The sequence below is a fragment of the Halichoerus grypus genome, chromosome 2 (assembly GCF_964656455.1).
Source record: "Halichoerus grypus chromosome 2, mHalGry1.hap1.1, whole genome shotgun sequence".
Lineage (NCBI taxonomy): Eukaryota > Metazoa > Chordata > Mammalia > Carnivora > Phocidae > Halichoerus > Halichoerus grypus.
In genome coordinates, this window is record NC_135713.1 from 27213557 (window position 1) to 27235508 (window position 21952).

Below are 21952 nucleotides of genomic sequence, written 5' to 3' on the forward strand. Positions count from 1 at the left end.
CTAGATGTGTGATCATAGGCAACTTACTTAACTTCTCTGTGCCTTAGTTTCCTCATCTGTAAAATGGGAACAATATGAGGTCCAACTTCATAGGGCTGTGATGAAGATCAGATGAGTTACTACTGGCAATGAATTTGAAACAGTGCCCAGCCTATAATGAGGACTATATAAATGTTTGCTAAATCCTTCTATTTCCCCATTGCTGGTTGCTTCTCCTTCCAAAACTGCCTCTAACCCAAGAACTTTCCACCACAGTAGGAGGGAGGTCAAGTGACTACTTCTCCATGAGAAGTGTTGTATTTAGAACTTCAATGGAGGTGGTGGGGGTGAGAAGACTGGATTATACTCCTCAAATATTTCTTCTCTCCCAGTCACAGGATTACATATCATCATCCATTGTCACTGAACATAATCCTACACACTGTGGTAGGAATACACATCCCATTTCAACGATTGGGACTTGGCCATGTGAAAAGCTTTGGCCAGTGGAATGTGAATGGTTGTGGTTGTTTTTGCTGTGTCCAAACAGAAGCCTGAAATACAACGGCATGGTTTGGCTGAGGCCTTCTTGTTCTTGTTCTCCACATGCCCTCCGGATGTCCCAGATGGTGGCTGCTCCCTTAGTCTGGGTTCTTGAACAAGAAGACAGGTGGAACCTAGATGAGCCCAGCAGGGTCCAGCCAATCCTAGCAGAGCCACTGCCAGCCTGCAGCTGATCTGCCGTCCTTACATAGAGTGAGCAAAAAGTAAGTGTTGCTGAAAGCCACGGAGACAGCGCTGTTTGTTATCACTGTGAAACTAATACAGGGCAGGAGAGTAGGAGGAGAACATGTTTTGCAAGACTGTTTGAACAAGATTATTTTCTCACAGAGAGATCTTTGTGGATGTTATATATGTGTGTGTGTGTGTGAATGTGCTGTTCACCCATACACAAAACAACTTTACTTTGCCATAAAAAAAAAAATCACTATTATATTGGTAACAATCTTGTCTATTACGTATAGTTTAATTTGTAGAAACCTGGGCTTGGGAAGTAAGAAGAGAAGTTACAATTAAAATAAAAAATAAATTATCGGGGTGCCTGGGTGGCTCAGTCATTAAGCATCTGCCATTGGCTCAGGTCATGATCCCAGGGTCCTGGGATTAAGCCCCGCATCCGGCTCCCTGCTTGGCAGGAAGCCTGCTTCTCCCTCTCCCACTCCCCATGCTTGTGTTCCCTCTCTCGCTATCTCTCTCTCTGTCAAATAAATAAACAAAATCTTAAAAAAAAAATAAATTATTGGTCTCATGGCATTGCTTCCTTGGCTCCCTGCTTATTTGTCTCAGGAGGAAATGCAGAGCAGGAGTTCTAGAATTTTAGATGTGAAGGAACCAAAGGACTTGAAATAATTCTGATCCAATCTCTCACTTTTCTATATGGGGTGACTAAGGTCTGGAAAGATGAAGTGCACTGGCCAAGTGCCTAATGGGAGAATCTTTAAAACATTGAGAGTGGGCTGTGCGCACATTGGAGAAAGTTAACATGTCTAAGAAGAAATTCTCAAGAATGTGTCAAAAGCATTTTTCCTCCTTATTTCCTGCTTTTTCCCATCATCTTAGAAGCCTAGGAGACCATTCACAGGAGTGGTAAAAACTTCTGTTGCCCATCAGAAATTTGGTTCTCCTTTTCTTTCTGGGCACAGAGTTAAAGATCACCGGATTGACTCTCTTGTAATTAGATGGGATCAGGTGATTGAGCTGTGGTGTCTGAAAGTGAGCAAAAATGATATACTTCTAATCTGGTCCTGGTATTTAAAACTTTTCATACATTCTCATTCTCTTGTTCATTCATTCTCTCTCTCTCATCCATTACTGGCCAGAGGAAGATGAACTTAAGGACTTGAAGGTCCTAAGAGCCAAGCATAGCCAATAGATGGAAGGATCTTGCATCCCCTGCTGATACCCAATGAACTGTGACTTGCGTGACAAGTAAACCCTTGGTTATCAAACTTCCAAGATATAGAGAGGCTGGGTATTATAATGGCTAGCATTACTTAGCCTGGCTAATCCAGGGAGAGTCAGTGCAGCTTAGTTAGGTGGTAACTACTATATTTAACCAAGTAGAAGACCTGCAAATAAATGGGAAATCTCTGACACGTGGCCAACTGCCACTGTTGCATCTTGAATACCATCATCAAACTCTCAGAGTAACCTGTCTTGCTTCTTCTACATTTTCTGCCCCCCCCACCTCACTGTCACATTTATGTATGTTCACAGTGTTCAATAGCACTTGTTGGACGACTGATTGACTGAATAGTTTACAAGGCCATATGTAATACATTATTCTGATTCACAGATCCACTGAAAGAGCACTTGACCTTGAGCTCTGAAACCCATTCTTCCCATTAATCAATAGGCCCTTCCTATTACTGAGGGATATGAGCCCTTACTGATTCTTCCAATAAAGCTGTTCATGTATATTAATTTGAACTTAAGGACAGATGGGTAACAAAGCTAACTAAGATGTGGTTGCTGAATAAGTGAGCTTTGAATACTGATGCGTTTCTGTATCCCAAAGTAAGACAATGCACTTAGAAAAATATGCTAAAATATGCTTAACATCTTAAAAAGCAAATGCTATTGTCAATTATAAAAGGATTTCTTCTTGTATTTCTTAATAAGTCTACCAGACCATTAGCACAACAACAAACAGTAGGTCTAACTCTCAGTTGGTTGCTAGGCTTCCTGTACCAATGTATTTGCTCACAGAAGTGAGTGGGCCTATGCAAATACCTGCATACTTGGCCACCATGACCTTGGCCTGGCAGAATCCAGTAAGTCATTGCTGACTCATAGCTTTATAATAATAACATCACCTCTTTGCATAACATATAATTGATGGTGTGTTTTCCAGACAACCCTGAGACCACCAAAGGAAAAAAGATTAGGAAGTCAATGTTCAAAAGGTTAGTCAATTTTTCCCTATTTTTGTAAACGCTCTTCTTGGAAGATTATCCATAATGATTTTCATCCTTGGCCTGGCAGATATCCTATTGTTGCATTCCCATGCTTCTCAACTCAGCTTTAGAGACAGAAATTAATTTTAATATCACCACAAGAACAATATGATTTGAAAGGGAAATTTGCTGCTTTGCTGATACTCAAAGTTCTGTTAATTGCCAATTTATTTACAAGTCAAAATATAAATGGCCTGGGATGCTTTCCATGGGTTTGCCTAAGCAGAGGGGCTGATAAACACCTGGATTTCTGGCATGCATTTCTGAATGTCTTTGATTGCCTAAAAGGCCCCGTTATAATCCCAGCCTCTTCTTGAAAGCTCTGTGCATGTAACAGACACACGGAGCCCAAGTGGGCACGCTGAACCAGGATGAGAGGAACAGCAGATAACATTCACTTTAATATCCTATGCAGTTCAGAAGAGGGCTTTCCTGCTTCACAGAAGTCTTCTGAGCATACAGGAGTGCTCAGATGCCTACAGAATGAAAGATGAGTAAACCAGGTGTGGCAGCCTCCAGCAGGCAGCCCCCGTTCTCTCTCCACCCATCTGGAGAACACACGCAGCCCTACGTCGCTTTATGTATTCACAAGAGCAAGGATCTGAGGGGTAGACAGGTAGCATACTTCACAACAGTCACTTGGCAAAATTCCTTATTAGGCATCTCTGTCTTCCCCTCCAAAGCTCCTGTCCCCATCAATGCCATATCTCACCCTTTTCATCTTCCTTCCAGACCTCTCTAAAATCCCCTCTATGGTCCCAAGCAATTCTCCTCTCAGTTTCTGCTCTCCTGCCTGACTAAAAAATACCAGGCTGATTTCTAGAGAAATTATACCTATCCAGTGTCTCTCCAAGTATACCCTCATTGGGGTCTTAGCCTTCCCAGCATGTGGCTTATTAAAGTCTTCACCCCCAGAAACAGCTCCCTTTCTGTGCAGGAATATAGCTGCTAGTTCAATGTGATTTCTCCGTATTGTTTCAGGAGCAGTAAGGATTGGCACGTGGCCACCCAACCAAAACTCACCTGCATCCTTATCCTCAGTTTCAGCTTTCCTTCCTCCAGGCTGGGACTTCCTTGGATCGCCCCAAAATGGGGGATGCCCTCCCTACAGAGCATCCAGGACCTGATAATGAATCCCGATTTACCCTTCTTTCTCCCTGTATCTACTGAGGCTAGAAGCTCATTGATGTCAAGAACTGTGTTTATTTTTTTTCCTTCCATATTCCTCATACTTAATGCAAAGCTCAATGCATAGAAGGTGCTCAGTAAATGGTTTCGAATAAATGGAATTTATTGGGTGTCAGCTGTATTTAGAGGGAAGTTGAGAAGGATTTTATTTTTTAAAGTGCTGCTACTTATTGGAATATGTGGTTGAGAGAGGTAATGCCTTTTCCGTCTTGGCTGGTTTAAAAATTGATAATAATGGCAATATGCGTTTTCATGGGACTTTCAATTTTCAAAGTATTTTCATGTAAAATATTTTATTTTATTCTTTTCCCACCCCTGTAAGATTTCAGGATGGTATCACTGAGTTTGCAAACACTTCTGGCTGCTCAAGGGTAGACATGGGACTGGCACTTTATCTTCTGAGTATAAATTGGTGCAATCTTTTTGGTAACATATATTAAAAGCCTTGTGAACGTAGATACACTTTGAAATGAAAAATACACTTCTGGAAATTTGTTCCAAATGAACAGAGATGTGCAAAAACAATTCCATACAAAAAAGAAAAAATCCCTCCAACACTATTTGTAAAAAGAGAACATTGAAAGACATCTAAATATCAAACGATAAGGGATTATTTAACTAGATCATGGTATGGTCATACAATAAAGTATTATCTAATCTTTAAAAAAATACAATAAAAAACTTAATGATATAGAAACCTGTGAAAAGGAATAAGAAGACTGGGTATGAAAAGTAAATGTCTTTGACCTCAATTCTAATATCTGCATCTCTCTCTATTTTATGTGCACAGAAGAAAGACTAGCAAATACACACACCAGGATATTAGCAGTAGTTATCTCTAGGAGGATGATTTTAAAATAAAAAAGATGATTACTTTTGAAATAAAATAAAATATTACTAAAATACTTAAATAAAAAGTTATCACTTTTGTCATTGAGGGAGAAAAAGTCACAATAAAATTTTTACGACCACAAAAAGAGTCTCCTACTAAAAACCTGTCCTTTCATGGTGTAAATACATGGAAAAGGTCCCCATCCGGAGAATACAGAAACTACTTATTTATGTTGTGGCAAAATTTTCAGCAGATGTTGACAGCCAACTTCCCTGTGTTAATCAGGGTGTGAGTCTGAGCTCGCGCCCCATCTCTGCCCGGGCTGTAAAGAGTGACTGCAATGGTTCTTGATGTCCCGTAGCCTGCTCCCTTTTTTTTTTTTTTTAAAGATTTTATTTATTTATTTGACAGAGAGAGAGAGAGACAGTGAGAGAGGGAACACAAGCAGGGGGAGTGGGAGAGGGAGAAGCAGGCTTCCCGCGAAGCAGAGAGCCTGATGTGGGGCTCGATCCCAGGACCCTGGGATCATGACCTGAGCCGAAGGCAGGCGCTTAATGACTGAGCCACCCAGGTGCCCCTGCTTCCTTGTTTTTAAGAATTCCCTCCACTTCTCTGAATTCCATTACTGTGTCCACCTGAGAATTCTTTAAAATACCCAGGGGTAACTAGCCATTATTTGCCATTAAGCTTCTGACAAGTGGGTAAAAGGCAATTTCATGGAAAAACTTTTTTTCAGAGCCTCAGAGAAGGGTGGGGGTCATCTTATTCAAGAGGAGTTTAAGGAGTTCGTTAGGGTTCTCTCTCCGAAGCTGGCCACTTGTTTTACCCTGGCCCCTCAGCTTCTATTCATCCTTGGTACGCAGAGCAGGAAGATCTGGAAGTTCAAAGAGTGGTGAGGAGATGGGACAGCCTGTGTGCTCCAGGGTTAAAGGCCCACCTCCTTGCCTGTTGCCCAGCCTTGAAACCACTACCAGTCCCAAAATCGCCCTCTTTTCCCTCACTTTGTTCCATCTTGTACAAGCACATCCTGTCTCTACTGGATTTAATCACCCTTTCTCAGTCGTGTACAATATGTTCTTTCAAACTTGCTTCTTCCTTCAAAATATGTGAACTACTTATGCAGCAAGATAATTACTTGTCTCTTACTGGCTTATAGTCCCTCTTTTCTCTTTTCCCTTTACTCAGCTTCCCTTGGAAGAAGCCCTTTCTTAACAAAAAGCCACTTGTCCAATCGAAGACATAATGGCCAAGGTCCTTGAGTTAGGCTGGGTCTGGGGGTAAATACTCCCAGGGCAGTTTCAGTAAGTGAGAATGGGGAGGAAAAAGGAAAACCATGATTCAGCCCTTTTTAATGCATTTGCAGAAAAAGGCAGGGTCTACCTAGTTTAGTGGCTGGAACATTCATCCATCCACACATCCATCTACCCATCCACTCATGAATCCATCTTTCAACAAATATCCACTGAGCATCCATAACGCACCAGGCATGGGCAGGGCCCTGAGAATACAGTGTTGTGCTAAAACAACCCCCTCAGTACTAACAGTCTGGTAGTGAAGACATAAGCTAGTAAAACACTTACATGTAAATGACCCATATATTACGAGGGAGTTCTGCAGGTGCCATGCGAGCCAATGGTGGGCAGATTTGACCTGGTGGAGGAGCTGGGCGGCTTCCCTGGGGAGGGAACTCACAGCCTTGGGTATAAGGGCATGGCAGACACTGCTGGTTGCATTTTCCCCTTTGCTTTTGTTCACAGAGCTCAGTTCTGTCAGCTGTTATAAATAGTCATAAATATTTGGCCCAAACTATTGAAAGTCCAATACATGGACTAATCTGATCCAGGTTTCTGGATCTTTTTCTAGCAAGCAAAAGCCACTGGCATGTTTCCCACTGCAGACTTAGAGTTTTGGGACCCAGGGAAACAGTACTTGCCTGTGTCTTGTGCATAGGAAAACAGATTCAGGAAGTCTGGTGCCGAGGCTGCCATGAATACCATTCCCTTTTTGCCATTTTCTGGATATCGGCATTTGTCTAGAAGGGGTCTTTTAAGAAAAGTCATATCAGTGCGCTCTTTCTAGCCACAAGTCCACCTTGCCCTCTTGCTTGGCAGCTTGCATGGGTCACTGGTAATTAAGAGTCCATGAGGCTGCGAGGGGCTCTGTCATTGGCTTGGGGTTGGATACAAACTGGAGTCATGATCCGAGGCAAGTTCACACCCTTTGGGGCTGACACATGTGGGGATTTGGACAGGTACAAAATAACCTTCATCACTAGAGAGAGATGACACGAGCCACAGACGGTGTGGGACGAGAGTGTTCCAGAGCTGGTTCTGCCAGTTACCAATTGATCAACTGTGGCACATCTCTTTCTCTGAGTGTGAATTTCTTCTACGAGAAAGTGACAAGAGGGTATGTCTGCCCTGCTTTTCTCAGCCAATTATTGGGAGGCTGAGCTGGATTAATATGTGAAATGCTCCACACGATGGCAAGTACTGTGCAGGCACAAATCACTGTTATGAGTGAGGGATGACCACAGCTGCTTGGATCCACCATGTCCCCCAGACTCTCTGGAGGTCTAATTCCAGATGGAGAAGTTATTCCTTTTCCCCTGCATGTCTTTTGATTTGCAAGTCCCAGCTCTAAGTGGACTCTTGGATACTGATGGGATGCCTTATGCTACTGGGAGCCCAGTGACTTCTGTGTGTGAGTGATGTGCTGAGCCCTCTCAGCTCAGGATCTGGGATAGGGTCTCTTGCTTCAAAAGGAGCCCACAGAATTGAGGGGCCATACAATGGAGGAAATGGGGCCCAAAGCTGACCCCAGTCACTCCTTTATTCGCAGGTGTCAACATAGACAGCTCTGTGACAGAGTGGATGCATCTTTGGTCAGGGTTGGGCCCTTGGCAAAGCATACAAAGTTTGCCTTTCATCCCCCTTCACCTTTCCTTTGGAATTTTGTTCCTTCTACTCTTCTCTATCCCTCCCTACCTAACTGGTGATTTTAGGCTTCCTCTCCAAAACTCCCCATCACTAGTAACAGCCTCAGGTACTGCCTAATGAAACTTTCTATGATGATGAAAATGTTCCCTATCGGTTCTGTCCAATATGGTAGCCACTAGCCACATGTGAACATTTGAAATGTGGTCAGTGTGACTGAAGAGCTGAATTTCAAAAGTTAAAAGTTATTTATTTTCAGTAAACTTACATGTAAATTGCCATGTGGGGCTAATGGTTAGTGTATTGGACAGTGTGGGTCTGGAGCTCAAGACCTCCATCATTTCAATCTCTCTGCGGCAATCTAATGAACTTGTCCTGTGTCCGAATTCCAAGGCCTTCGTCTTAGAGAAGTACCAATAAGCTACTCTGATAAACGGATTCTTATTCATAAATTAAGGTCTTACCGTTCTAGGTCAGTGCATAGGTTTTGAGCAATGCCATACGTTAGTCAAAGCAGAGGCTCAAATGATAGGCATTTGAAGGACTCTGGCAGGCAAACATGGAGGGTGAAAAGATTACAGGCATAGAGTTTCAGTCACACTTCAAAGCACACTCTGTGGAGGGCACATTCCACCCCCCCACTCCCCCCCACTCCCATCCCCAGTGTCCTGGGCTGTTTCTAAACTCCCTTGCAGTCTGGAAAAAGTTAAGGTCGGAGTTGGGCAGATGGGAGCTTGGGAAAAGGCTGGAGGTGGAGAGTTGGAATAGGCAGAGCCCAGAGGATGCCAAGCTCTTACTAAGGAGCCTGGTGTGCCGGTCCGAGTGGTGTTCTGTTCCACCCTCAGGAGGACGTGCCAGGGAGAGATTGTTAGGGAGGTCACTGGGACAAGAGCTGACAAATCAATCATATGAAGTATCAAGACTCCACTTTACTGATGGAGAAACCAAGTCATATGGCTTTCCTCTGTATATACTACAGTAAAATGGGATCTAGACCCACTGAGACATTGGGACAAGTCAAAGAGACCAGACACCAGATTAAAGGCCACAAACGGGACAGTGGCACTTTTGGTGGAGTCTTGGCCAGGAACTGCGATTCTAGGCTTAATTATAATCCTCTCTTTTAGGGAGATTTTCCCCTCTTAATTCCTTTATGAACATTGCTTTCTGGTTGTTCTTTTCACCCTGAAACTGAGCTGCATTTCTGTTTCTCTTGGATGACCATGTAAGTGTTCTTGAATTCTTGCCTGTGTTTTCACAGATACTCATGGGTATCAGAGGCAGTTTTTTAAACCAAACACTAGGTTGAGTAAGGGGTGGAGGGTTGTGGGAGGTGGGTGCAGGGAAGGGAGATCGACGAGGGAGAAAAAGGCACACGTGGAGATGAGCAGGAAATGTGTATACCAATCCTAGCACTTTGGGATTTACTCTCGGGGCCTTGGCTCACCAAATGGTACATGGTAGATCTGCTCCCACAACCTCACCTGCTCTACACTCTCTGAGGAATGGGAAAAGGGATTTCCAGTTAAACCACTGCCAAGAATGGGTGCCTATTTGTTTAAAAATATCAAATTTTATGAAGTAATTGGAGACTGAGTCCCACATCTTTAGTGCAAAAATAAAAAATAGCAGCCAAACCCCCCTGGTGCTTTGCAACACAGTTCAGACTACACTATGCTTTTCTGGACCTCTCTGTCCTCATGAATGGAAGGACTACTCACAGTATTCAGTGCTACCCTGTTCTTCATTGTTTCCATTCCGTTCAAACAAATCCTCTGAGGATTTGGCATCAAGGGGCAGAAACGCAGAGAGGTTGGTTGTCTGGCTAGGTTGGCTCACCAGTTGCAATGTTACCAAATACTCCTGGGCAGGCTATATTATGCCACAGGGTCCTTCTGTGCCAGAGCATTTTGGCCACTTCTGTCTGAATACTATACATTTCAGTCCATTTGCATGAAAAACAGAAGTTCTTGTTGGGCTGAGGTAACTTAGAGTGGTGGTGGTCCATGGGGCTGATTGTGCTCCCCTCTCCCCGACCCAGGGGACATTTGGCATTATTTTATTATCACTACTTGGGGGACATTTTGTCCTTCCTGGAACCTTAGGCAACATCTGGGGACATTGCTGATTATTACAAGTATGGTAGGGTGCTGTCCTACTGGCATTGAGTGAGTAGAGATTAGGGATGATGCTAAGATCCCAGGGATGAAGAGCCTCCATGACAAGGAATGATCTGGCCCAGAATGTCAACAGTGCTCAAGCTGAGAATCTCTGGGCCACAGGGAAAGCTCAGGTTTGGTTCTTAACATTGAAGTGCCCTATGACCCTGAAAAGGCTATCACTTTTTCAAATTTGGAAGACTAGTAAATATCCTGGGTGGCCTCAGGAAATCCTAGGACAATTTTGGCCACAGTTCTCTTCTACCAATGACCCAGTCAGTTTCATATCTTCAAGAGTCCTTAACTTCTTCTGAAAGAGAGAGTGCGTTCTCAGGGTTACACAGTCACATTGGTCTCAGTGGGTCTAGATCCCATTTTACTGTAGTATATACAGAGGAAAGCCATATGACTTGGTTTCTCCATCGGTAAAGTGGAGTCTTGATACTTCATATGATTGATTTGTCAGCTGGGCCTGGCATCCTAGGGAGATGGAATGGGGGCATGGTATTTGAGTTGGGATGAAGGGGGGAAATGTGAGTTAAGTACTTCTACCCAATTCCAACACCAAAACAGCAAATAGGGCAATGTCAAAATGGCAATAGGATACTGTAAGTAGGGGAGAGGCAACCAATAGCTTGTGAGATCCCACCCAGCAGATTGTGCCTGGGACGCAGTGGGCCATGGGGCCATGAAATGATTTTGCTTGCCAATGGTAGAAGAAGAAGATCCAGGGCCTATCACATATGAGTCTTCCCATGAGGTCTGTCACTGGGCTGGGAGGATGGAGACACAAAGCAGTGATGACATTAGGGTGCTGAGGGGGGCACAGAAAGCTATGGCAAAAATTTACATAGAGCTGCTTGGGAAAATAAGAATAAACAGTATTTCTTTTCTTGATTTGAAAGTAACACAATCATTGTTGAAAATCTCTCAACTATGGAAAAAACATAAGAAGAAAATAAAAATCTCTCATTATTGCACCACTAAGAGATGCCAGCTATTAATAGTTTTGGTATTTCCTTTTAGAAAAACAGAAGGTTCGTCTGAGCAGGACAGGCTGGGGAGATTGAAAAGGTCTTTGAGAACAGCAGAATGAGACAATGTAGACATTGACCAGTTTGGAAGTATTTTTTCTCTGAGCCAAGATAAGTGAGTCCCAAGATAGGCGAGTCCCCGTCCTTGCCTGGTTGAAATGGACAGCAGGACAGACGGGCGGTGTGACAGAGGGACATGTGATCAAGTTCCCCTTACCTTCAAGGTTCATGTGGAAAGCTTCTGTAGTGTTCACCTCCATGAATAGAAGGGTTCTTTAGCTGAAAGAGAAAATGACTCATTTTAGCTGAAGGATGACAAAGAGGAGAGATCATTTCTGACTCACTGAACAGCACCAGCATGACTGCATTCGATAGCCCTCGTTTTTTGGAATTAGTTTCTTGGCAATTTTATTATGAAGTAATTTCAAACTTATAGAAAAGTTGCAAAAATCATAAAAAAAAAGAAAATCCCATAAACCCTTCACTCAGATACCCTAACAGGTAATATTTTACCATATTTATCACTTTCTTTTCCGTATACACAAATTGTTATTTTTCTGAATCACTTGAGAATAAGTTGCAGTCATGATGCCTCTTAACCCCTAAATTTTTCAGTATGTTTTCCTAAGTATAAGGGCATTCTCTTACCTTAAGAGTGTGATGATTAAAATCAGAAAATTAACACCGACACGGTACTACTATCTAATCCATAGATCTTACTCAAATGTTGTCAATCATCCTAATTGGGATTAGATTTGATGAAATTTGGTCCTGGAGACCTTGAGTGAAGTTTATTGACAACTCCTATCACAGCCGTGGCTGAAGTCGGGCATTTGGCCACGCTCACTTGAAGCTCAGATCTGATGCTGTCTCATGGGTTCACATGAGCGTTGGCAGAAGAATGCTTTTCCAAGTGGGACTAACTTTTGGTGAGGCTGTTCACTGCGCTGTCGGGTGTGGGCTTGTGTCACTTGGGCCGTGCCCACTGGAAATCACAGTTCCCACTTTGCTCCTTCCAGTATACCTGGCTCCGGGTTTTGTATAGGACGTTCTCAACTCTGGGAACTGACTGGCCTCAGTCTGGGAAGCGCAAGGTGACAACTGCCAGTAGTACGGCTCTGAATTAGAACAAAAATGATTTTTGGCCCCTCTATGTCTGCAGTTCCTTTTTATAAAATTTGCTTTGATATATGGACAGCAATTCCTAATTCAGTGCCCAACTTAGTCTTGTGCATTCCATGCTACAATAATCTAGCTAGAGTAGCAGACCAAACAATGCCTTCAAATAAGTTCTATATCTTCAAAATTCGGAATCCTTAGGACTATCCCTTGTGGAATCAAGTGTTGAATACTCTCCATGCTGACTCAACTGATGGAGGAGAGAGTGACAAGTGGGGCCACTGAGGATGTCTCTCACACACCCCACTATCTCAGCATTACCACTACTGGCAAAGTGAATGGAGAGCCCAGACGTCTTTGCAATAAAAGCCTAGGATGTGTTGAGATCCATTTGGACATGAAACAGCCAGCCGCAAGGCACTTGATAATGAGGCGTCTGGCAAATCCAGAGCCCGTAACACAAATGTCCGGGGCAGCTTTCTCAAAAGCCACCAATTTCTCTCCATACGGTACAGTGATGCTGAATTTTTTGTTTTTTAAGACTCCGAACATTCTAGAATGCATTTTAGATTCTAAGAATAATTTCAGGACTTAAAGCCCTCTCTTTGATAATGTCTTAGCTCTGTTCAGAAGAATACAGACTCCTTTTACCCTCTTGCAGGAAACCCTGAGGGGTTGGCCGAGGCTAGGGAGCGTGCAGAGGGTGTGGAGCACAGGGAAAGCCGTCCCCTGGGGGTAGCGGTGATGACTCTGGGACAAGAGACCATAAAAGAAATCACGGCCCCAACACTCATTTCTGCAGTTCGACAAACATTAACTGAACGACAGGCTTTGCGCTCACTTCATTCATCCATCTGTTTATTCGTTCAGCATTTATTAAGTGCCTGGCACATCATCTAGCCCTGTCATCCTCTGTCCCAATGCTGCACCTCCTGTCAGTCCTGCCCTGTGCCTTGTGGAGGCGACTCCGGTGGCTCTCGCCCTTCAGCTTCAGCTTGGGCTCCACCCACAGGAGGCAGAGGGTGGGGGTAGAGCACATCAGGGTAGGATTTCCCTCCCTCCCTGCCTTCCTCATGGCTTGGTCTTGGCAGTGGTCGTCCCTCTACTACCACAGCTCCAGTGGGGCAGCCCTTCTTCCATGGCTCCAGCTATCACCAGGTCCCAGCAAAATCCCTCCCCGCCATCCCCTTCTGTGGAGAAAGGGTGGTGACAAATTCCCCTGTTAGTTCTCTCAACCTTGCCCACAGGTATGTCAATGGGTTCTTGATTATATTCTCTTAAAAATCCTAGCTTGAGCATATCATCTTCTTCCTGTCTGACCCTGACCAATGCAGCCTATTAATATGTGCTGAATTGTTTTCAGATTGCTCTGGACAGGCTGGAAAGATGTAAAGTTTTGGATATGGTTTCTAACACTAAGCTACGACAGTGCAGGATGGGGAGGCAGAACTTAACAGAAGCTCCTGGGGAAAATAATCTCAGAGATGTAGTCCTTTACACACTCTAGGATTACATGTCAGTCAAAGATCAACCTGATCTCCGGCCACATCATTAGAAGTATGGTATCCAGGACAAGGGAGGTGATATTGTGCCTTCATTCTGCCTCCATTAGCTCCCATGTACAGTTCTAGGCACAGATATATTAATTGTAAGTGTTTCAAGACTTGCCATATACAGCAGAGGTCAAAAACTTTTTCTTCAAGGGCCAAATAATAAATATATTTGGCTTTGTAGGCCATACGTTCTTTGTTGCAACTAGTCTGCTATTGTGCAAAAGCAGCCACAGATAATGGATAAATGAGTAGGCTTGGCTGTGTTCTAACAAACTTTATTTACAAAAATAAATGTGTAGCTGCATTTGGCTTGCAGGTCTTACTTAGCGGACTTCTGATATATAGGGGAAAAAAAAAAAATCTTTTTTTTTTTCCTTTTCTGGGTGTGTCCAGAAGGCAAAAGTTGGATCAATGTATAGCAATCACAGAAAAGTAGATTTGTGCTAATTTTAAGGAAAACCTTTCTAATGGTGACTACCATTCCCAAGTAGAATGAGATGTTTCATGAGGCAGTGAGAGGGTTGCTCATTGTAAGGGTTTAAAAGAAAGGCTAAGTGTTGGAGAATAATTTTCTGCAAAGCACAAGTAGTAAGTCAGATGATGTGGGAGGCAACAGTGCCTCATATTCATATATACTCAGCATAGTACTGCCCACATAGTAGCTCCTCTAGATTTTATGTCCCTAGAGGAGAGAGACTCTGTCATTCCCATCCTTGCATCTTGAAATCCTAGTATAGTGTTTTAAACATGGCAGGTGTGACTGATACATGTTTTGTCAACTTGGCTCTGTAAGTAAAATCCTGCTGACAGATGAATGAAACTAATTTGTCTTTAGTACAGTCATCACTACGAGTCGTATTAAATTAGTTCAGTTATCTTTAATAAGCTTCAACATTTGAGGATTTTCACTAAAAAGAATGGATGTAACAGTCAACGTTTATCGAGTTCTGAAAATATGCCAACTACTGTGCTAAGAACTTTAATAGGCATTCTCTTATTTAATTATCCCCCCAAACCTATGAGGGAGGTATCACCGCCATCCTATTTTACTGATGAAGAAACTGAAATTCAGAGAAGTCTCATAGCTGGGAAGTGGCATGACCAAAACAGGAATCTCTTTGATGCCTAAGGCTGTGGTCCAACCACAATTCCATCCTGCTTCTCATTCATTCATTCATTCATTCATCCATCCCTTCATGCATTCATTATTTAACAAACATTGATTGGTTGCCTGTTATTTGCCAAGTACTGTTTCTTAGGTTCTGAAGACAGAGCTGTGAATATAAACAGATCAAGTCCATGCTCTGAAGGAACTTACATTCTGGCTGGGATTATAGCAGGGGTAGATGTACTATTAAATGAGAAGATATTAAATGGTAATTCATCAGAAGACACAGAGATTAAAAAGATAAAAAATAAGTCTTGTCCATACCAGAACTTCAGGGATAATCCCCTATTGGTGAATTTACCAAAGCTCTTTCTTGTTTACTGACATTACCTCAAGTTCAGTCTTTAGTGTTGATAAATTGTCAGATACACTCAGAGATTAAGAAGGAAGCTTCAAGCATTCTGGAAAATGATGTAGATCATATATGGCAATGTATACATGTATGTGTGATATGTGTATGAAGTCCCCAAAGGGAAAAAAACCCAATAAAGTATTCAAGAATCATACTTCATGGGCAGGTCGAATCTGAGCACCATTAAAATTGGAGACCAGAGGCAACAGATGGAAAGGGGTGGAAAGAGCTAGTCCAGTTAACACAAAAATAAAGAAGAGGGGTGCTTGGGTGGCTCAGTCGTTGAGCATCTGCCTTCGGCTCAGGTCATGATCCCAGGGTCCTGGGATCGAGCCCCACATCGGGCTCCCTGCTCTGCAGGAAGCCTGCTTCTCCCTCTCCCACTCCCCCTGCTTGTGTTCTCTCTCTCTGTGTCTCTCTCTGTCAAATAAATAAATAAAATCTTAAAAAAAAAACCCATTTAAAAAAATAAAGAAGAAAGATAATCCAGTTAAAAATGGGCAGAAGACATGAATAAATATTTTCCCAAAGAAGACATACAGATGGCCAACAGACCCATGAAAAGATGCTCCATATCACTCATCATCGGGGAAATGTAAATCAAAACTGCAATGAGATATCACCTCCCACCTGTCAGAATGGCTAAAATAAACAACACAAGAAACAATACAAACTGGTGCAGCCACTCTGGAGAACAGTATGGAGATTCCTTATAAAGTTAAAAATAGAACTACCCTACAATCCAGCAATTGCATTTCTAGGTATTTACCCAAAGAATACAGAAATACTAATTCGAAGGGATACATGCACCCCAATGTTTATAGCAGCATTATCTACAACAGCTAAATTATGGATAGAGCCGAAATGTCCATCGACTGATGAATGGATAAAGAAGATGTGGTGTATATATATAATGGAATATTACTAGCTATAAAAAAGAATGAAATCTTGCCATTTGCAATGCAACAATGTGGATGGAGCTAGAGTGTATTACGCTAAGCAAAGTAAGTCAGTCAGAGAAAAACAAATACCATATGATTTCAATCATGTGTGGCATTTAAGAAAAAACAAGTGAACATAGGGGGAAAATGAGAGAGAGGCAAACCATAAAACAGACTCTTAACTATAGACAACAAGCAGATGGCTACCAGAGGGGAGGTGGGTGGGGGATGGGTGAAATGGGTGACGGGATTAAGGAAGGCACTTGTTGTGATGAGCAAGGGGTGTTATATGTAAATATTGAATCACTATATTGTACAACTGAAATTAATATTACACTGTATGTTAACTAACTGTAATTTCAATAAAAAGTTGGAAGAAAAAATAAAGAAAAATAACTTTTCTTCTCTTCTCTGAAACACAGAAATATGAAGAGCCTAAGTCTACCCTCTAGCCCCAAGTATCAAAAAATCAATATTTCTAACAAGTGCTACAAACCAGACAGTGTCTGACCTACATATAAGGCAGAGGCAGACACACCAATTTGGGTCAAGGGAGAGGGCCTTGTTTAGGGGGAATAGAGCTGCCAGGATGCCTGGGAATTCAGGGAACCAAGGGAAATTCCAAAACTTTGATTAGGATTGAGATTGAAGGAGAGGAAGCAAGAGTGCGAAGGGTAAAATGGGGTAAAGCCAAACAACTTGTCAGGTCCAAGAGGCAAATCCTGACTGGGAATGGCGGACAGAGCCCAAAGGTCAGGGGCTAAGTAAACATGAGCCCAGAGAAGGAAGTTAGAGTCCAGGACTTTGTGTCTTTTTGGGTGCCAACAACCGGGGGCAGGCATGGATGGCCTAGTTAAACGCACAGGATAGGAATCAACAAGTAGTAGTAATACTTTTGCAGTTCCAGAATTCCTTGGGTTAGTAGACTGCAAAGCGATTTTCAGATTAGTGAATTTGTAGAACATCAGCACAGTCTTTTTAGAACACTGGCTAGAAAACAGAACAATAATAATGAGTTAACATGTACTGATTGCCAGACACTGCTTTTAAAGACTTTCATGCATTGTCTCATATAATCTTCACAAGTCCATTTGGAGCACTGAGCTCCTTAACAGAGACCTAATTAAAAAATGATTAAAAACAGAAGTGACATTTGGAGGGAAACTATAAAATGTTATCACCGTAAAGGAGTACTAGTCATTCATTGATTCATTTACTCACATGTTTCTTCAGTCATTAGTTATTGAGCACCTAATATATGTTGGGTAGTATTTAGGATCTGTGCATGGATGATTTTTATTGATTTCATTGTTACACAGAGGCAGGAGAAGGAGCAAAGGATTGTGAATTGGAAAATCGGGCTTCCATTTCTAGCTCTGCCTCTAGCTGGTGCTATTAGGGTCCGTGGACATGCCACTTTTCTTCTTGGTTTAATGTCCTAGTGTAGAACAAGAAGCCAGGACCACATGATGCTTGAGATCTTTTAGAATTTAATATTAAAGAATTCGGTAGCTTCATAGTACATTGCAATTTATAATGAATATTCACTTATATTCTATCATTATACTCCCACCCCCCTCAGGTAAATAATAATATTTATTATGAAGCTTTAGATAGAGGTGGAAATTTGTCAGGGCTTGAACCAAGTTCCTCTTCTCCTTCCACTGGAACCCTCTGCCTTCTGTGTATGAGTTCATGCTTAATTTCCCGAAGAATTATAAGAGAGCTGGGTGCAAATATTAGAGGAAAAGGAAGAGAAATAGAAGACAAGGAGAAGTTGAGAGTAAAAGGAAGATGTGCCAACTCTCAGGGACTTTTGTGCTTTATCTCTGAAATCATTCAGGGCTTCTGTGACCACTGAGAAAGTATATCCAAAGGCACAAGAAGAGAAATCCTCTAACTGGAGGAAGTTACATAGAAGCAGATTTGAGTTCAATAAAAGTGCCTCATGGGACAGTCCACCTGCCCATTACTGGGGAGAACCACAATGAATAGGTCATGTTAGAAGGCAGAAGGCCTGGCCTCAAGAGGAAGAATAACTTTAGTGATTATTGTGTCCCAAACCTGATGTGAACTATCTGGTAAGAGACAACCTCCCTAAGCAGAGACCATACGAAACGCTAGAAGTGTTGGGCACTTGGATCACAGCTGGAAGATCACTAAGGGGACTGATTTCAATTCTGAAATGCTGTGATTCTTAGAGACTGTAGGCTTACAATTTAAACTGTAGTCCATAATCCCTAAACTCCAGAATTTAGATATTCCTGAAATCATCTGCTAGGAAAATTCAAGGCCCCTTTCCAGCTACTGATATTCAGGCCAAATTCCTCAATTCATTTTTTTCCAAGAAGTTCCTTATATGGGTCCTTGGCAGGATACCCACCCTGACTCTCCTGGTCTTGGCATTTCTGACCTCTCATTCTTGATAAATATCCGGGATGGGAACTTCTCTGGAGGCCAGAGCTAAAGCCAAAGTTGGACTAACCTACTGAAACTCTAGTCCTACCAGCCAGTAGATTAACAGAGAGACCCTTGCATTTGTCCTTTGCCCTTGTTTTCCAGAGTGTTTCCCACTTGCTAGCTCTACCAGAAACATATAAGTCAACTGGTATTCTCGGAGGGTAATAACTTGAACAAGAGAAGGGATGGAGAAGGCTTTGTGACAGTGAAGCACTGTGAAAGGTTAGGACTTGTATGACTGTTACAACCTGCCCAAGGTCACAGTATAGCAGAACCATATCTAAAGCAGGTTACTTCAAATCCTTCTGGGAGTGAGTGCAAAGTAAATAAAAGTTATTACTGATAATTTAAAAAGAACCAAAGTCCAGGTCTCCTTGATTGACAGCAGGATTTTACAAGCATGACAACATCATATTGGGATCACTGAAAAGCAGAGTAATTGTTCCAGTCCAGTGAAGAGCCACAGCATAAATGTGAGTCTGCACAAATTGGCCAACAGTCATCTTGACTGGGGCGACCAGAGAGGTTGGAGGCAGGGATGAGGCGGCCACCAGCAGTGGACCTGAACAAAATGGCTTCCTGCTTATTTTAGCTCAGAGACTGCAAGTGTAAATCCACCTTCCTGAAGAAGCTTATAGTAGCTACAAGCTAGCATTACACTCCTAACTGAAAGGACAATAAAAAACAACCTGCAATTGATGAGAAGACATTATCCAGAATTTTCAAGGAATTGGCTTAAAAAAATAATCCCCAATTGATTGCAATATTAAGAACATTTAAAAAATGTTAACTCCATCCTGATCTCTAAATCCCCATGAGTGGGCTTATGAAAAGGTTCTTTATGCACGTGAAACCATTAATACTGTAAGTGGGGAAAGAACATACTCTTTTAATTAAAATAGCAGATTGTCATGATTGCAGTAATACGAATAAAGAACACCTTTTTACCTAGAAATATAAAAGAATAAATATTTCCTGGTTTTAGTATCCAAGGTTTAGGATTATTGAGGATTAGTAGCCAAAATTGTTTCTATTTTATACTGTATAATCAGGGAGACTGTTTAGAGAGGAATGTTAGGAGGAAAATCTGTATTAGCTTTCCTATGACTTCAGCCAGTTGGGGAACCACTGAAATGCTATTTATCTCTGGCCCTTGAACTGTTTTCTCCCTCACTCTTGGAGCAGCACAGCTAATGACCCTCACGGAGTAGCAAATAACTAGCGTGTGTCAATGCTGACACTTCTGTTTTTCAATCTAGTTGTTTGTTTGACTATCAGATGTTGCTTTTTTTGGGGTAGTTGAACTTGGTGGAATGATAGGCTATGCTTCTGTTTACTCTTCTGCTCCCAAGACTAAAAGTGCTGATGGTGGGTGAGTGGTGATGGTAATGGGGACATCCGAAACCATTACTCTGAGACTTGAAATGTCAACATGGGCACAAGAGACTAATTCCCCAGCTGATGGAAATGAGTCAACATATCATCTTTAGCTCAAGGGTGCCCTGTGCAGCTTCTCCTAGTCCCATAAACCAAGGGGCCTGGATCCCCAGACTGAGGAGGACATAGCATCTAGCTAGATGATTTGCTTTACTTTGAGGTTCCAACAGCTTCATTCCAGGCTCTTACTTCTGTTTTTTTTTCTCACGGGTTTTGGTGACGTTTTCCAAAGTAACCCTATTGCACCAATCATTCATTATGAAAACAAATTAGTGTGTGCTATTATGGTGATGTTCCAGCATAGAGCATATTGGCTAGCATGACACATTGCATTTTGGTGAGACTGTCCAATGGATATGTACAAAATTTAGAACCAGACTGAAAGGCATATAAATGTGACTTAGGCCACCTTCTAGTCATGTGCCCTTGAGGAGGACATAAGTTCCTCGAATCTCAATTTCTTCATCTGGGAAATGGGAATACCGTTAGCCACCTCTTTAGATTTTTGTGGAGATTTGATGCACAGTATCCAGAAAATAGCAAGCAATTAATACATGCTAATGATATTAACGATTAACATTGATAGCACATTTAGTAAGTGCCAGGGATTATAGAAATCCTCAAAGCATCTCCAGGAAATAAGAACTATTATTATCTTCACTTTGCTGATGAGAACGAGACAGGTGAAATACCTGCCCAACATCCAAAAGCTAGGAAATGGCGATGCCAGAGTTCCAGAGCCTTCAGTCTGGCCACTACTCCCCATATAAGAACAGACAGCCAGGGTTTCACAAACTTGGGTAAGAACTGCCTGAATATGGATCCCACGGCACCATCTAAGACCTGAGGAACTTCTTTGCTCCTCACCCCTCCTCTTTTCTATGTCTCCTCATTCATACCTGAGCCAGAAGCAGGGAAAGAGATTGACACATGAGACAGGTGGGTACAACCAGCAGACCCCTGGCGGACCAGCTAGAGTGCTCAACTTCACACTCAGCTGTGAACTTGTAGGCAGGTGCTACATTCTGTGTTCACATCATCGACAAGATTTCATATACTCTAAAGTTATTTTATTAGAAGGGAGGGGTGAACACTTTTAGATGCAGATCCACTCTATCAAGAGAATTAAAAAACACAAATAAAAACATCATGATCTTATTATGCTATCATCATTAGGTCATCCTGCAGACATCCACTGTCCACACACTTAAATAGAAATCATTTTTTGCTATCAATACTAAATTCCCTTAAGTCCAAGGTATTAAGATCAGGAACTGTTTTATGAGCTCATACCTACAGCTAAAAAGGTGCCCAAGGTAGATTACAGAGACCGTGACAGTTTGTCTTTTAATTAAAATACCTAGTGTGCTATCCATCAATTGATGAATGGATACACAAAATGTCGTATATCCTTATCACGGAATATTGTTCGGCAATACAAAGGGAATGATGTACTGACACCTGCTACAACGTGGACAAAGCTCAAGAACCTTGTCCTAGGGGAAAGAAGCCAGCCACAAAAGATTTCATAGAGTGTGATTCCATGTCTGTGCATTGTCCAGAAAAGGCAAATCTACAGAGACACAACGTAGATTCATAGTTGTCAGGCGCTGCAGGGGAGGGGAGAAAGGAGACTGGGAATTTACTGCTAATGTGTAATCAGTTCCTTTTTGAGGTGACGAAATGCTTTAAAATCAAATTTTGAAAATGGTTGCAGAACTCTGTAAATATACTAGAAACCGCTGAACTGTATGCTTTAAACAGGTGAACTTTATGG

At 42.2% G+C, this 21952-nt stretch overlaps 1 protein-coding gene across 6 annotated transcripts in view; it reads right to left on the reverse strand.

The window, feature by feature from the left end:
* The window catches only part of PRLR (prolactin receptor), a 161281-nt gene that overhangs the window by 29299 nt on the left and 110030 nt on the right, over positions 1–21952 (reverse strand). For all 6 annotated transcript variants that reach the window (XM_036107425.2, XM_078066628.1, XM_078066624.1 and 3 more), the window contains one exon: positions 11363–11424. The gene's annotated coding sequence lies outside the window, so the exon portion shown is untranslated. The remainder of the gene's footprint in view (positions 1–11362; positions 11425–21952) is intronic.